Source organism: Somniosus microcephalus, unplaced genomic scaffold, assembly GCF_052327205.1.
Source record: "Somniosus microcephalus isolate GS21.2 unplaced genomic scaffold, FLI_Smic_1.0 unresolved_chr5, whole genome shotgun sequence".
Classification (NCBI taxonomy): Eukaryota; Metazoa; Chordata; class Chondrichthyes; order Squaliformes; family Somniosidae; genus Somniosus; species Somniosus microcephalus.
In genome coordinates this window covers 22379574-22395387 of record NW_028225183.1, presented here as the reverse complement: position 1 = coordinate 22395387, position 15814 = coordinate 22379574, and the positions used below count along the sequence as shown (strand labels likewise).

Genomic DNA, 15814 nt, shown 5'->3' with positions numbered 1-15814 from the left:
GGAATTGCTAGTGTAGATAGCGAGAAGCTATTTCTGATGATTGACCCATCTGGGAGAAGGGGCCATAGCCTCAACATTCGATCCAAGCGTTTCAGGAGAGAAGTTTGTGTGACAGAAATTTGTAACACACTTCCGCAGACAGTAATTAAAGCTGGGCCAATTGTCAATTTTAAACTTGAGATTGAGAGATATTTGTTTACCAAAGGTATTAAGGGCTCTGGAGCAAAGGAATGCAAACGGATATCGATCGATGATTTAATTAAATGGCAGAAAGGCTCCAGGCATGAAATGGCCTGCTCCTGTTGTTATTTTCTTTGTTAAATGATCAAAGTGCGAATGTAAAGTTGAGTATCGCGATTTAAAAGCAGCGCCCGAACAGGGACTTGAACCCTGGACCCTCAGATTAAAAGTCTGATGCTCTACCGACTGAGCTATCCGGGCTCTTGCAATGCCAAGCTCACAAAAGTACTTTCATTGGCTGCAGTGCATCATTGCATCTCCGACAAATTCAATTTACTTGTCCATAATCCAACCTGTACAGCACATTTCTCCCACAAATCCGGATTGACTGCCTCAGACCACCATCACTTCAGAAATATTAACCCACCCACAAAAGACACGCTCGTTAGCAGCGGAGTCAGATGTGACAAGTGCCGTCCCCCAGATATCTGTATTAGATCATCAAATGTTCACCGTATTTATGACTGACTTGGATGGAGCAATGTACATCATATTTTGAAGATCGCACTAAGTTAGACGGTCCGCTTGTAGTGCAGTTGGGAAATGGAGGTAACCAAACGGACAGAGACAGTATGCCGGCAAAACAAAGGCAAATCGAGTTCAATGTACGCAAGTGTGACACCAGCCACTTTGGAACAAAGTAAGATAGTTCTGAGTATTTTCGAAATAATGGGAAGCTATTAACTGTTGAGGAGCAAAGAGGTTTATGAGTCCCAGTTCACAAATTATTATTTGCTTGTAGACATGGAGCAAAGACATTTGAAAAAGTCCCGCATATGGGACATTGGGCTAAATTTGAAACGCATGTAATTGAAGGCAAATTATTAACCTGGTTAGGAAATTGGTGGCACGGCAGGAGACAAAGTTTGCAGATGATGATCAGGTATATTAATTGGCAGATTATGACGAGTGGTGTCTCTGATTGATCACTTTTGGGAACTCAACTAATCACCGATTTCATTAACGACTTACTTGATGGGATTGAGAGCCACACATCCAAGTTTGAGGATGACAAAAAAGATAGGCGGCATGAAAATCAGTTGAGATGGAAGCAAGACATTTGACCAGATATTCATAGATTAAGTGAATGTGTAATTTTCTGGCAAATTGATTTAAATATTAGCAAGTGTGACGTGATTCACTACCGATCTTTATAGGAGTATTTAGAATACACTCCTTATAATGTTAAGCTGGAAACAGTTGATATCCAAATAGACTTGTGTCCCTGTACATATATCATTAAATGGTCATGGACAGGTACAGAAATGAATCAAAAAGCTAATTGAAAAGTGATACTTATATCTGCAGGATTACAATATAAGAGGGTGAAATGATGCCACAGCTATACAAAGCACTGGTTAGGCCACAGCTGCGGTACTGTGTTCAATTCTCGGCATCACAGCTTGGGAATGTATTATTAGGCTTAAAAAGTGAAGGAGACATAGAGTCCAAGGGACAAATTACAACGGGATATTGCACAAACTCGGTTTTTTTTTCCTGGAATTTAGAAGCTTAAGTGGTGATTTGATTGAAGTATTCACGATATTAAGAGGAAATGCTAGTGTAGATAGCGAGAAGCTATTTCTGATGATTGACCCATCTGGGAGAAGGGGCCATAGCCTCAACATTAGATCCAAGCGTTTCAGGAGAGAAGTTTGTGTGACAGAAATTTGTAACACACTTCCGCAGACAGTAATTAAAGCTGGGCCAATTGTCAATTTTAAACTTGAGATTGAGAGATGTTTGTTAACCAAAGGTATTAAGGGATCTGGAGCAAAGGAATGCAAACGGATTATCGATCGATGATTTAATTAAATGGCAGAAAGGCTCCAGGCATGAAATGGCCTGCTCCTGTTGTTATTTTCTTTGTTAAATGATCAAAGTGCGAATGTAAAGTTGAGTATCGCGATTTAAAAGCAGCGCCCGAACAGGGACTTGAACCCTGGACCCTCAGATTAAAAGTCTGATGCTCTACCGACTGAGCTATCCGGGCTCTTGCAATGCCAAGCTCACAAAAGTACTTTCATTGGCTGCAGTGCATCATTGCATCTCCGACAAATTCAATTTACTTGTCCATAATCCAACCTGCACAGCACATTTCTCCCACAAATCCGGATTGACTGCCTCAGACCACCATCACTTAAGAAATATTAACCCACCCACAAAAGACACGCTCGTTAGCAGCGGAGTCAGATGTGACAAGTGCCGTCCCCCAGATATCTGTATTAGATCATCAAATGTTCACCGTATTTATGACTGACTTGGATGGAGCAATGGAGCACTGTACATCATATTTTGAAGATCGCACTAAGTTAGACGGTCCGCTTGTAGTGCAGTTGGGAAATGGAGGTAACCAAACGGACAGAGACAGTAAGCCGGCAAAACAAAGGCAAATCGAGTTCAATGTACGCAAGTGTGACACCAGCCACTTTGGAACAAAGTAAGATAGTTCTGAGTATTTTCTAAATAATGGGAAGCTATTAACTGTTGAGGAGCAAAGAGGTTTATGAGTCCCAGTTCACAAATTATTATTTGCTTGTAGACATGGAGCAAAGACATTTGAAAAAGTCCCGCATATGGGACATTGGGCTAAATTTGAAATGCATGTAATTGAAGGCAAATTATTAACCTGGTTAGGAAATTGGTGGCACGGCAGGAGACAAAGTTTGCAGATGATGATCAGGTACACTAATTGGCAGAATATGACGAGTGGTGTCTCTGATTGATCACTTTTGGGAACTCAACTAATCACCGATTTCATTAACGACTTACTTGAGAGCCACACATCCAAGTTTGAGGATGACAAAAAAGATAGGCGGCATGAAAATCAGTTGAGATGGAAGCAAGACATTTGACCAGATATTCATAGATTAAGTGAATGTGTAATTTTCTGGCAAATTGATTTAAATATTAGCAAGTGTGACGTGATTCACTACCGATCTTTATAGGAGTATTTAGAATACACTCCTTATAATGTTAAGCTGGAAACAGTTGATATCCAAATAGACTTGTGTCCCTGTACATATATCATTAAATGGTCATGGACAGGTACAGAAATGAATCAAAAAGCTAATTGAAAAGTGATACTTATGTCTGTAGGATTACAATATAAGAGGGTGAAATGATGCCACAGCTATACAAAGCACTGGTTAGGCCACAGCTGCGGTACTGTGTTCAATTCTCGGCATCACAGCTTGGGAATGTATTATTAGGCTTAAAAAGTGAAGGAGACATAGAGTCCAAGGGACAAATTACAACGGGATATTGCACAAACTCGTTTCTTTTTTTTCCTGGAATTTAGAAGCTTAAGTGGTGATTTGATTGAAGTATTCACGATATTAAGAGGAATTGCTAGTGTAGATAGCGAGAAGCTATTTCTGATGATTGACCCATCTGGGAGAAGGGGCCATAGCCTCAACATTCGATCCAAGCGTTTCAGGAGAGAAGTTTGTGTGACAGAAATTTGTAACACACTTCCGCAGACAGTAATTAAAGCTGGGCCAATTGTCAATTTTAAACTTGAGATTGAGAGATATTTGTTTACCAAAGGTATTAAGGGCTCTGGAGCAAAGGAATGCAAACGGATATCGATCGATGATTTAATTAAATGGCAGAAAGGCTCCAGGCATGAAATGGCCTGCTCCTGTTGTTATTTTCTTTGTTAAATGATCAAAGTGCGAATGTAAAGTTGAGTATCGCGATTTAAAAGCAGCGCCCGAACAGGGACTTGAACCCTGGACCCTCAGATTAAAAGTCTGATGCTCTACCGACTGAGCTATCCGGGCTCTTGCAATGCCAAGCTCACAAAAGTACTTTCATTGGCTGCAGTGCATCATTGCATCTCCGACAAATTCAATTTACTTGTCCATAATCCAACCTGTACAGCACATTTCTCCCACAAATCCGGATTGACTGCCTCAGACCACCATCACTTCAGAAATATTAACCCACCCACAAAAGACACGCTCGTTAGCAGCGGAGTCAGATGTGACAAGTGCCGTCCCCCAGATATCTGTATTAGATCATCAAATGTTCACCGTATTTATGACTGACTTGGATGGAGCAATGTACATCATATTTTGAAGATCGCACTAAGTTAGACGGTCCGCTTGTAGTGCAGTTGGGAAATGGAGGTAACCAAACGGACAGAGACAGTATGCCGGCAAAACAAAGGCAAATCGAGTTCAATGTACGCAAGTGTGACACCAGCCACTTTGGAACAAAGTAAGATAGTTCTGAGTATTTTCGAAATAATGGGAAGCTATTAACTGTTGAGGAGCAAAGAGGTTTATGAGTCCCAGTTCACAAATTATTATTTGCTTGTAGACATGGAGCAAAGACATTTGAAAAAGTCCCGCATATGGGACATTGGGCTAAATTTGAAACGCATGTAATTGAAGGCAAATTATTAACCTGGTTAGGAAATTGGTGGCACGGCAGGAGACAAAGTTTGCAGATGATGATCAGGTATATTAATTGGCAGATTATGACGAGTGGTGTCTCTGATTGATCACTTTTGGGAACTCAACTAATCACCGATTTCATTAACGACTTACTTGATGGGATTGAGAGCCACACATCCAAGTTTGAGGATGACAAAAAAGATAGGCGGCATGAAAATCAGTTGAGATGGAAGCAAGACATTTGACCAGATATTCATAGATTAAGTGAATGTGTAATTTTCTGGCAAATTGATTTAAATATTAGCAAGTGTGACGTGATTCACTACCGATCTTTATAGGAGTATTTAGAATACACTCCTTATAATGTTAAGCTGGAAACAGTTGATATCCAAATAGACTTGTGTCCCTGTACATATATCATTAAATGGTCATGGACAGGTACAGAAATGAATCAAAAAGCTAATTGAAAAGTGATACTTATATCTGCAGGATTACAATATAAGAGGGTGAAATGATGCCACAGCTATACAAAGCACTGGTTAGGCCACAGCTGCGGTACTGTGTTCAATTCTCGGCATCACAGCTTGGGAATGTATTATTAGGCTTAAAAAGTGAAGGAGACATAGAGTCCAAGGGACAAATTACAACGGGATATTGCACAAACTCGGTTTTTTTTTCCTGGAATTTAGAAGCTTAAGTGGTGATTTGATTGAAGTATTCACGATATTAAGAGGAAATGCTAGTGTAGATAGCGAGAAGCTATTTCTGATGATTGACCCATCTGGGAGAAGGGGCCATAGCCTCAACATTAGATCCAAGCGTTTCAGGAGAGAAGTTTGTGTGACAGAAATTTGTAACACACTTCCGCAGACAGTAATTAAAGCTGGGCCAATTGTCAATTTTAAACTTGAGATTGAGAGATGTTTGTTAACCAAAGGTATTAAGGGATCTGGAGCAAAGGAATGCAAACGGATTATCGATCGATGATTTAATTAAATGGCAGAAAGGCTCCAGGCATGAAATGGCCTGCTCCTGTTGTTATTTTCTTTGTTAAATGATCAAAGTGCGAATGTAAAGTTGAGTATCGCGATTTAAAAGCAGCGCCCGAACAGGGACTTGAACCCTGGACCCTCAGATTAAAAGTCTGATGCTCTACCGACTGAGCTATCCGGGCTCTTGCAATGCCAAGCTCACAAAAGTACTTTCATTGGCTGCAGTGCATCATTGCATCTCCGACAAATTCAATTTACTTGTCCATAATCCAACCTGCACAGCACATTTCTCCCACAAATCCGGATTGACTGCCTCAGACCACCATCACTTAAGAAATATTAACCCACCCACAAAAGACACGCTCGTTAGCAGCGGAGTCAGATGTGACAAGTGCCGTCCCCCAGATATCTGTATTAGATCATCAAATGTTCACCGTATTTATGACTGACTTGGATGGAGCAATGGAGCACTGTACATCATATTTTGAAGATCGCACTAAGTTAGACGGTCCGCTTGTAGTGCAGTTGGGAAATGGAGGTAACCAAACGGACAGAGACAGTAAGCCGGCAAAACAAAGGCAAATCGAGTTCAATGTACGCAAGTGTGACACCAGCCACTTTGGAACAAAGTAAGATAGTTCTGAGTATTTTCTAAATAATGGGAAGCTATTAACTGTTGAGGAGCAAAGAGGTTTATGAGTCCCAGTTCACAAATTATTATTTGCTTGTAGACATGGAGCAAAGACATTTGAAAAAGTCCCGCATATGGGACATTGGGCTAAATTTGAAATGCATGTAATTGAAGGCAAATTATTAACCTGGTTAGGAAATTGGTGGCACGGCAGGAGACAAAGTTTGCAGATGATGATCAGGTACACTAATTGGCAGAATATGACGAGTGGTGTCTCTGATTGATCACTTTTGGGAACTCAACTAATCACCGATTTCATTAACGACTTACTTGAGAGCCACACATCCAAGTTTGAGGATGACAAAAAAGATAGGCGGCATGAAAATCAGTTGAGATGGAAGCAAGACATTTGACCAGATATTCATAGATTAAGTGAATGTGTAATTTTCTGGCAAATTGATTTAAATATTAGCAAGTGTGACGTGATTCACTACCGATCTTTATAGGAGTATTTAGAATACACTCCTTATAATGTTAAGCTGGAAACAGTTGATATCCAAATAGACTTGTGTCCCTGTACATATATCATTAAATGGTCATGGACAGGTACAGAAATGAATCAAAAAGCTAATTGAAAAGTGATACTTATGTCTGTAGGATTACAATATAAGAGGGTGAAATGATGCCACAGCTATACAAAGCACTGGTTAGGCCACAGCTGCGGTACTGTGTTCAATTCTCGGCATCACAGCTTGGGAATGTATTATTAGGCTTAAAAAGTGAAGGAGACATAGAGTCCAAGGGACAAATTACAACGGGATATTGCACAAACTCGTTTCTTTTTTTTCCTGGAATTTAGAAGCTTAAGTGGTGATTTGATTGAAGTATTCACGATATTAAGAGGAAATGCTAGTGTAGATAGCGAGAAGCTATTTCTGATGATTGACCCATCTGGGAGAAGGGGCCATAGCCTCAACATTCGATCCAAGCGTTTCAGGAGAGAAGTTTGTGTGACAGAAATTTGTAACACACTTCCGCAGACAGTAATTAAAGCTGGGCCAATTGTCAATTTTAAACTTGAGATTGAGAGATATTTGTTTACCAAAGGTATTAAGGGATCTGGAGCAAAGGAATGCAAACGGATATCGATCGATGATTTAATTAAATGGCAGAAAGGCTCCAGGCATGAAATGGCCTGCTCCTGTTGTTATTTTCTTTGTTAAATGATCAAAGTGCGAATGTAAAGTTGAGTATCGCGATTTAAAAGCAGCGCCCGAACAGGGACTTGAACCCTGGACCCTCAGATTAAAAGTCTGATGCTCTACCGACTGAGCTATCCGGGCTCTTGCAATGCCAAGCTCACAAAAGTACTTTCATTGGCTGCAGTGCATCATTGCATCTCCGACAAATTCAATTTACTTGTCCATAATCCAACCTGCACAGCACATTTCTCCCACAAATCCGGATTGACTGCCTCAGACCACCATCACTTAAGAAATATTAACCCACCCACAAAAGACACGCTCGTTAGCAGCGGAGTCAGATGTGACAAGTGCCGTCCCCCAGATATCTGTATTAGATCATCAAATGTTCACCGTATTTATGACTGACTTGGATGGAGCAATGGAGCACTGTACATCATATTTTGAAGATCGCACTAAGTTAGACGGTCCGCTTGTAGTGCAGTTGGGAAATGGAGGTAACCAAACGGACAGAGACAGTAAGCCGGCAAAACAAAGGCAAATCGAGTTCAATGTACGCAAGTGTGACACCAGCCACTTTGGAACAAAGTAAGATAGTTCTGAGTATTTTCTAAATAATGGGAAGCTATTAACTGTTGAGGAGCAAAGAGGTTTATGAGTCCCAGTTCACAAATTATTATTTGCTTGTAGACATGGAGCAAAGACATTTGAAAAAGTCCCGCATATGGGACATTGGGCTAAATTTGAAATGCATGTAATTGAAGGCAAATTATTAACCTGGTTAGGAAATTGGTGGCACGGCAGGAGACAAAGTTTGCAGATGATGATCAGGTACACTAATTGGCAGAATATGACGAGTGGTGTCTCTGATTGATCACTTTTGGGAACTCAACTAATCACCGATTTCATTAACGACTTACTTGAGAGCCACACATCCAAGTTTGAGGATGACAAAAAAGATAGGCGGCATGAAAATCAGTTGAGATGGAAGCAAGACATTTGACCAGATATTCATAGATTAAGTGAATGTGTAATTTTCTGGCAAATTGATTTAAATATTAGCAAGTGTGACGTGATTCACTACCGATCTTTATAGGAGTATTTAGAATACACTCCTTATAATGTTAAGCTGGAAACAGTTGATATCCAAATAGACTTGTGTCCCTGTACATATATCATTAAATGGTCATGGACAGGTACAGAAATGAATCAAAAAGCTAATTGAAAAGTGATACTTATGTCTGTAGGATTACAATATAAGAGGGTGAAATGATGCCACAGCTATACAAAGCACTGGTTAGGCCACAGCTGCGGTACTGTGTTCAATTCTCGGCATCACAGCTTGGGAATGTATTATTAGGCTTAAAAAGTGAAGGAGACATAGAGTCCAAGGGACAAATTACAACGGGATATTGCACAAACTCGTTTCTTTTTTTTCCTGGAATTTAGAAGCTTAAGTGGTGATTTGATTGAAGTATTCACGATATTAAGAGGAATTGCTAGTGTAGATAGCGAGAAGCTATTTCTGATGATTGACCCATCTGGGAGAAGGGGCCATAGCCTCAACATTCGATCCAAGCGTTTCAGGAGAGAAGTTTGTGTGACAGAAATTTGTAACACACTTCCGCAGACAGTAATTAAAGCTGGGCCAATTGTCAATTTTAAACTTGAGATTGAGAGATATTTGTTTACCAAAGGTATTAAGGGATCTGGAGCAAAGGAATGCAAACGGATATCGATCGATGATTTAATTAAATGGCAGAAAGGCTCCAGGCATGAAATGGCCTGCTCCTGTTGTTATTTTCTTTGTTAAATGATCAAAGTGCGAATGTAAAGTTGAGTATCGCGATTTAAAAGCAGCGCCCGAACAGGGACTTGAACCCTGGACCCTCAGATTAAAAGTCTGATGCTCTACCGACTGAGCTATCCGGGCTCTTGCAATGCCAAGCTCACAAAAGTACTTTCATTGGCTGCAGTGCATCATTGCATCTCCGACAAATTCAATTTACTTGTCCATAATCCAACCTGCACAGCACATTTCTCCCACAAATCCGGATTGACTGCCTCAGACCACCATCACTTAAGAAATATTAACCCACCCACAAAAGACACGCTCGTTAGCAGCGGAGTCAGATGTGACAAGTGCCGTCCCCCAGATATCTGTATTAGATCATCAAATGTTCACCGTATTTATGACTGACTTGGATGGAGCAATGGAGCACTGTACATCATATTTTGAAGATCGCACTAAGTTAGACGGTCCGCTTGTAGTGCAGTTGGGAAATGGAGGTAACCAAACGGACAGAGACAGTAAGCCGGCAAAACAAAGGCAAATCGAGTTCAATGTACGCAAGTGTGACACCAGCCACTTTGGAACAAAGTAAGATAGTTCTGAGTATTTTCTAAATAATGGGAAGCTATTAACTGTTGAGGAGCAAAGAGGTTTATGAGTCCCAGTTCACAAATTATTATTTGCTTGTAGACATGGAGCAAAGACATTTGAAAAAGTCCCGCATATGGGACATTGGGCTAAATTTGAAATGCATGTAATTGAAGGCAAATTATTAACCTGGTTAGGAAATTGGTGGCACGGCAGGAGACAAAGTTTGCAGATGATGATCAGGTACACTAATTGGCAGAATATGACGAGTGGTGTCTCTGATTGATCACTTTTGGGAACTCAACTAATCACCGATTTCATTAACGACTTACTTGAGAGCCACACATCCAAGTTTGAGGATGACAAAAAAGATAGGCGGCATGAAAATCAGTTGAGATGGAAGCAAGACATTTGACCAGATATTCATAGATTAAGTGAATGTGTAATTTTCTGGCAAATTGATTTAAATATTAGCAAGTGTGACGTGATTCACTACCGATCTTTATAGGAGTATTTAGAATACACTCCTTATAATGTTAAGCTGGAAACAGTTGATATCCAAATAGACTTGTGTCCCTGTACATATATCATTAAATGGTCATGGACAGGTACAGAAATGAATCAAAAAGCTAATTGAAAAGTGATACTTATGTCTGTAGGATTACAATATAAGAGGGTGAAATGATGCCACAGCTATACAAAGCACTGGTTAGGCCACAGCTGCGGTACTGTGTTCAATTCTCGGCATCACAGCTTGGGAATGTATTATTAGGCTTAAAAAGTGAAGGAGACATAGAGTCCAAGGGACAAATTACAACGGGATATTGCACAAACTCGTTTCTTTTTTTTCCTGGAATTTAGAAGCTTAAGTGGTGATTTGATTGAAGTATTCACGATATTAAGAGGAAATGCTAGTGTAGATAGCGAGAAGCTATTTCTGATGATTGACCCATCTGGGAGAAGGGGCCATAGCCTCAACATTCGATCCAAGCGTTTCAGGAGAGAAGTTTGTGTGACAGAAATTTGTAACACACTTCCGCAGACAGTAATTAAAGCTGGGCCAATTGTCAATTTTAAACTTGAGATTGAGAGATATTTGTTTACCAAAGGTATTAAGGGATCTGGAGCAAAGGAATGCAAACGGATATCGATCGATGATTTAATTAAATGGCAGAAAGGCTCCAGGCATGAAATGGCCTGCTCCTGTTGTTATTTTCTTTGTTAAATGATCAAAGTGCGAATGTAAAGTTGAGTATCGCGATTTAAAAGCAGCGCCCGAACAGGGACTTGAACCCTGGACCCTCAGATTAAAAGTCTGATGCTCTACCGACTGAGCTATCCGGGCTCTTGCAATGCCAAGCTCACAAAAGTACTTTCATTGGCTGCAGTGCATCATTGCATCTCCGACAAATTCAATTTACTTGTCCATAATCCAACCTGTACAGCACATTTCTCCCACAAATCCGGATTGACTGCCTCAGACCACCATCACTTCAGAAATATTAACCCACCCACAAAAGACACGCTCGTTAGCAGCGGAGTCAGATGTGACAAGTGCCGTCCCCCAGATATCTGTATTAGATCATCAAATGTTCACCGTATTTATGACTGACTTGGATGGAGCAATGTACATCATATTTTGAAGATCGCACTAAGTTAGACGGTCCGCTTGTAGTGCAGTTGGGAAATGGAGGTAACCAAACGGACAGAGACAGTATGCCGGCAAAACAAAGGCAAATCGAGTTCAATGTACGCAAGTGTGACACCAGCCACTTTGGAACAAAGTAAGATAGTTCTGAGTATTTTCTAAATAATGGGAAGCTATTAACTGTTGAGGAGCAAAGAGGTTTATGAGTCCCAGTTCACAAATTATTATTTGCTTGTAGACATGGAGCAAAGACATTTGAAAAAGTCCCGCATATGGGACATTGGGCTAAATTTGAAACGCATGTAATTGAAGGCAAATTATTAACCTGGTTAGGAAATTGGTGGCACGGCAGGAGACAAAGTTTGCAGATGATGATCAGGTATATTAATTGGCAGATTATGACGAGTGGTGTCTCTGATTGATCACTTTTGGGAACTCAACTAATCACCGATTTCATTAACGACTTACTTGATGGGATTGAGAGCCACACATCCAAGTTTGAGGATGACAAAAAAGATAGGCGGCATGAAAATCAGTTGAGATGGAAGCAAGACATTTGACCAGATATTCATAGATTAAGTGAATGTGTAATTTTCTGGCAAATTGATTTAAATATTAGCAAGTGTGACGTGATTCACTACCGATCTTTATAGGAGTATTTAGAATACACTCCTTATAATGTTAAGCTGGAAACAGTTGATATCCAAATAGACTTGTGTCCCTGTACATATATCATTAAATGGTCATGGACAGGTACAGAAATGAATCAAAAAGCTAATTGAAAAGTGATACTTATATCTGCAGGATTACAATATAAGAGGGTGAAATGATGCCACAGCTATACAAAGCACTGGTTAGGCCACAGCTGCGGTACTGTGTTCAATTCTCGGCATCACAGCTTGGGAATGTATTATTAGGCTTAAAAAGTGAAGGAGACATAGAGTCCAAGGGACAAATTACAACGGGATATTGCACAAACTCGGTTTTTTTTTCCTGGAATTTAGAAGCTTAAGTGGTGATTTGATTGAAGTATTCACGATATTAAGAGGAAATGCTAGTGTAGATAGCGAGAAGCTATTTCTGATGATTGACCCATCTGGGAGAAGGGGCCATAGCCTCAACATTAGATCCAAGCGTTTCAGGAGAGAAGTTTGTGTGACAGAAATTTGTAACACACTTCCGCAGACAGTAATTAAAGCTGGGCCAATTGTCAATTTTAAACTTGAGATTGAGAGATGTTTGTTAACCAAAGGTATTAAGGGATCTGGAGCAAAGGAATGCAAACGGATTATCGATCGATGATTTAATTAAATGGCAGAAAGGCTCCAGGCATGAAATGGCCTGCTCCTGTTGTTATTTTCTTTGTTAAATGATCAAAGTGCGAATGTAAAGTTGAGTATCGCGCCCGAACAGGGACTTGAACCCTGGACCCTCAGATTAAAAGTCTGATGCTCTACTGACTGAGCTATCCGGGCTCTTGCAATGCCAAGCTCACAAAAGTACTTTCATTGGCTGCAGTGCATCATTGCATCTCCGACAAATTCAATTTACTTGTCCATAATCCAACCTGCACAGCACATTTCTCCCACAAATCCGGATTGACTGCCTCAGACCACCATCACTTAAGAAATATTAACCCACCCACAAAAGACACGCTCGTTAGCAGCGGAGTCAGATGTGACAAGTGCCGTCCCCCAGATATCTGTATTAGATCATCAAATGTTCACCGTATTTATGACTGACTTGGATGGAGCAATGTACATCATATTTTGAAGATCGCACTAAGTTAGACGGTCCGCTTGTAGTGCAGTTGGGAAATGGAGGTAACCAAATGGACAGAGACAGTAAGCCGGCAAAACAAAGGCAAATCGAGTTCAATGTACGCAAGTGTGACACCAGCCACTTTGGAACAAAGTAAGATAGTTCTGAGTATTTTCGAAATAATGGGAAGCTATTAACTGTTGAGGAGCAAAGAGGTTTATGAGTCCCAGTTCACAAATTATTATTTGCTTGTAGACATGGAGCAAAGACATTTGAAAAAGTCCCGCATATGGGACATTGGGCTAAATTTGAAACGCATGTAATTGAAGGCAAATTATTAACCTGGTTAGGAAATTGGTGGCACGGCAGGAGACAAAGTTTGCAGATGATGATCAGGTATATTAATTGGCAGATTATGACGAGTGGTGTCTCTGATTGATCACTTTTGGGAACTCAACTAATCACCGATTTCATTAACGACTTACTTGATGGGATTGAGAGCCACACATCCAAGTTTGAGGATGACAAAAAAGATAGGCGGCATGAAAATCAGTTGAGATGGAAGCAAGACATTTGACCAGATATTCATAGATTAAGTGAATGTGTAATTTTCTGGCAAATTGATTTAAATATTAGCAAGTGTGACGTGATTCACTACCGATCTTTATAGGAGTATTTAGAATACACTCCTTATAATGTTAAGCTGGAAACAGTTGATATCCAAATAGACTTGTGTCCCTGTACATATATCATTAAATGGTCATGGACAGGTACAGAAATGAATCAAAAAGCTAATTGAAAAGTGATACTTATATCTGCAGGATTACAATATAAGAGGGTGAAATGATGCCACAGCTATACAAAGCACTGGTTAGGCCACAGCTGCGGTACTGTGTTCAATTCTCGGCATCACAGCTTGGGAATGTATTATTAGGCTTAAAAAGTGAAGGAGACATAGAGTCCAAGGGACAAATTACAACGGGATATTGCACAAACTCGGTTTCTTTTTCCTGGAATTTAGAAGCTTAAGTGGTGATTTGATTGAAGTATTCACGATATTAAGAGGAAATGCTAGTGTAGATAGCGAGAAGCTATTTCTGATATTTGACCCATCTGGGAGAAGGGGCCATAGCCTCAACATTAGATCCAAGCGTTTCAGGAGAGGAGTTTATGTGACAGAAATTTGTAACACACTTCCGCAGACAGTAATTAAAGCTGGGCCAATTGTCAATTTTAAACTTGAGATTGAGAGATGTTTGTTAACCAAAGGTATTAAGGGATCTGGAGCAAAGGAATGCAAACGGATATCGATCGATGATTTAATTAAATGACAGAAAGGCTCCAGGCATGAAATGGCCTGCTCCTGTTGTTATTTTCTTTGTTAAATGATCAAAGTGCGAATGTAAAGTTGAGTATCGCGATTTAAAAGCAGCGCCTGAACAGGGACTTGAACCCTGGACCCTCAGATTAAAAGTATGATGCTCTACCGACTGAGCTATCCGGGCTCTTGCAATGCCAAGCTCACAAAAGTACTTTCATTGGCTGCAGTGCATCATTGCATCTCCGACAAATTCAGTTTACTTGTCCATAAACCAACCTGTACAGCACATTTCTCCCACAAATCCGGATTGACTGCATCAGACCACCATCACTTCAGAAATATTAACCCACCCACAAAAGACACGCTCGTTAGCAGCGGAGTCAGATGTGACAAGTGCCGTCCCCCAGATATCTGTATTAGATCATCAAATGTTCACCGTATTTATGACTGACTTGGATGGAGCAATGGAGCACTGTACATCATATTTTGAAGATCGCACTAAGTTAGACGGTCCGCTTGTAGTGCAGTTGGGAAATGGACGTAACCAAACGGACAGAGACAGACACAGTAAGCCGGCAAAACAAAGGCAAATCGAGTTCAATGTACGCAAGTGTGACACCAGCCACTTTGGAACAAAGTAAGATAGTTCTGAGTATTTTCTAAATAATGGGAAGCTATTAACTGTTGAGGAGCAAAGAGGTTTATGAGTCCCAGTTCACAAATTATTATTTGCTTGTAGACATGGAGCAAAGACATTTGAAAAAGTCCCGCATATGGGACATTGGGCTAAATTTGAAACGCATGTAATTGAAGGCAAATTATTAACCTGGTTAGGAAATTGGTGGAACGGCAGGAGACAAAGTTTGCAGATGATGATCAGGTACATTAATTGGCAGATTATGACGCGTGGTGTCTCTGATTGATCACTTTTGGGAACTCAACTAATCACCGATTTCATTAACGACTTACTTGATGGGATTGAGAGTCACGGGGATGGGATACTGAGTGGAACTATAGTAGGGTGTGATGTACAGACAAATATAGAGGAAAAAACAAGTGAGCCCGGAAGGCAGAAGTAATATGTAACAGCACAACGGAGTATGGCAAGGCTGGATGTCATTTATTTTAATGCAAGGAGTCTTGCGAGTAAGGCAGATGAATTGAAGTTGTTGCTATCACAGAGACATGTTTGAGGGAGGGGCAGGAATGGCAGCTCAATATTGCAGGGTATAGAAT

General features: G+C 40.4%; 9 non-coding genes across 9 annotated transcripts; all 9 read right to left on the bottom strand.

The window, feature by feature from the left end:
* Positions 1-368: 368 nt before the first annotated feature.
* On the bottom strand, positions 369-441 carry trnak-uuu (transfer RNA lysine (anticodon UUU)). Its single transcript has one exon. It is a non-coding gene; the product is annotated as a tRNA-Lys (tRNA).
* Positions 442-2160: 1719 nt separating this feature from the next.
* trnak-uuu (transfer RNA lysine (anticodon UUU)) lies at positions 2161-2233 on the bottom strand. The gene has a single exon. It is a non-coding gene; the product is annotated as a tRNA-Lys (tRNA).
* A 1719-nt stretch (positions 2234-3952) lies between these two features.
* On the bottom strand, positions 3953-4025 carry trnak-uuu (transfer RNA lysine (anticodon UUU)). The gene has a single exon. It is a non-coding gene; the product is annotated as a tRNA-Lys (tRNA).
* Positions 4026-5744: 1719 nt separating this feature from the next.
* Positions 5745-5817, bottom strand: trnak-uuu (transfer RNA lysine (anticodon UUU)). Its single transcript has one exon. It is a non-coding gene; the product is annotated as a tRNA-Lys (tRNA).
* A 1719-nt stretch (positions 5818-7536) lies between these two features.
* Positions 7537-7609, bottom strand: trnak-uuu (transfer RNA lysine (anticodon UUU)). Its single transcript has one exon. It is a non-coding gene; the product is annotated as a tRNA-Lys (tRNA).
* Positions 7610-9328: 1719 nt separating this feature from the next.
* On the bottom strand, positions 9329-9401 carry trnak-uuu (transfer RNA lysine (anticodon UUU)). Its single transcript has one exon. It is a non-coding gene; the product is annotated as a tRNA-Lys (tRNA).
* A 1719-nt stretch (positions 9402-11120) lies between these two features.
* On the bottom strand, positions 11121-11193 carry trnak-uuu (transfer RNA lysine (anticodon UUU)). The gene has a single exon. It is a non-coding gene; the product is annotated as a tRNA-Lys (tRNA).
* A 1705-nt stretch (positions 11194-12898) lies between these two features.
* trnak-uuu (transfer RNA lysine (anticodon UUU)) lies at positions 12899-12971 on the bottom strand. Its single transcript has one exon. It is a non-coding gene; the product is annotated as a tRNA-Lys (tRNA).
* A 1718-nt stretch (positions 12972-14689) lies between these two features.
* trnak-uuu (transfer RNA lysine (anticodon UUU)) lies at positions 14690-14762 on the bottom strand. Its single transcript has one exon. It is a non-coding gene; the product is annotated as a tRNA-Lys (tRNA).
* Positions 14763-15814: the final 1052 nt, after the last annotated feature.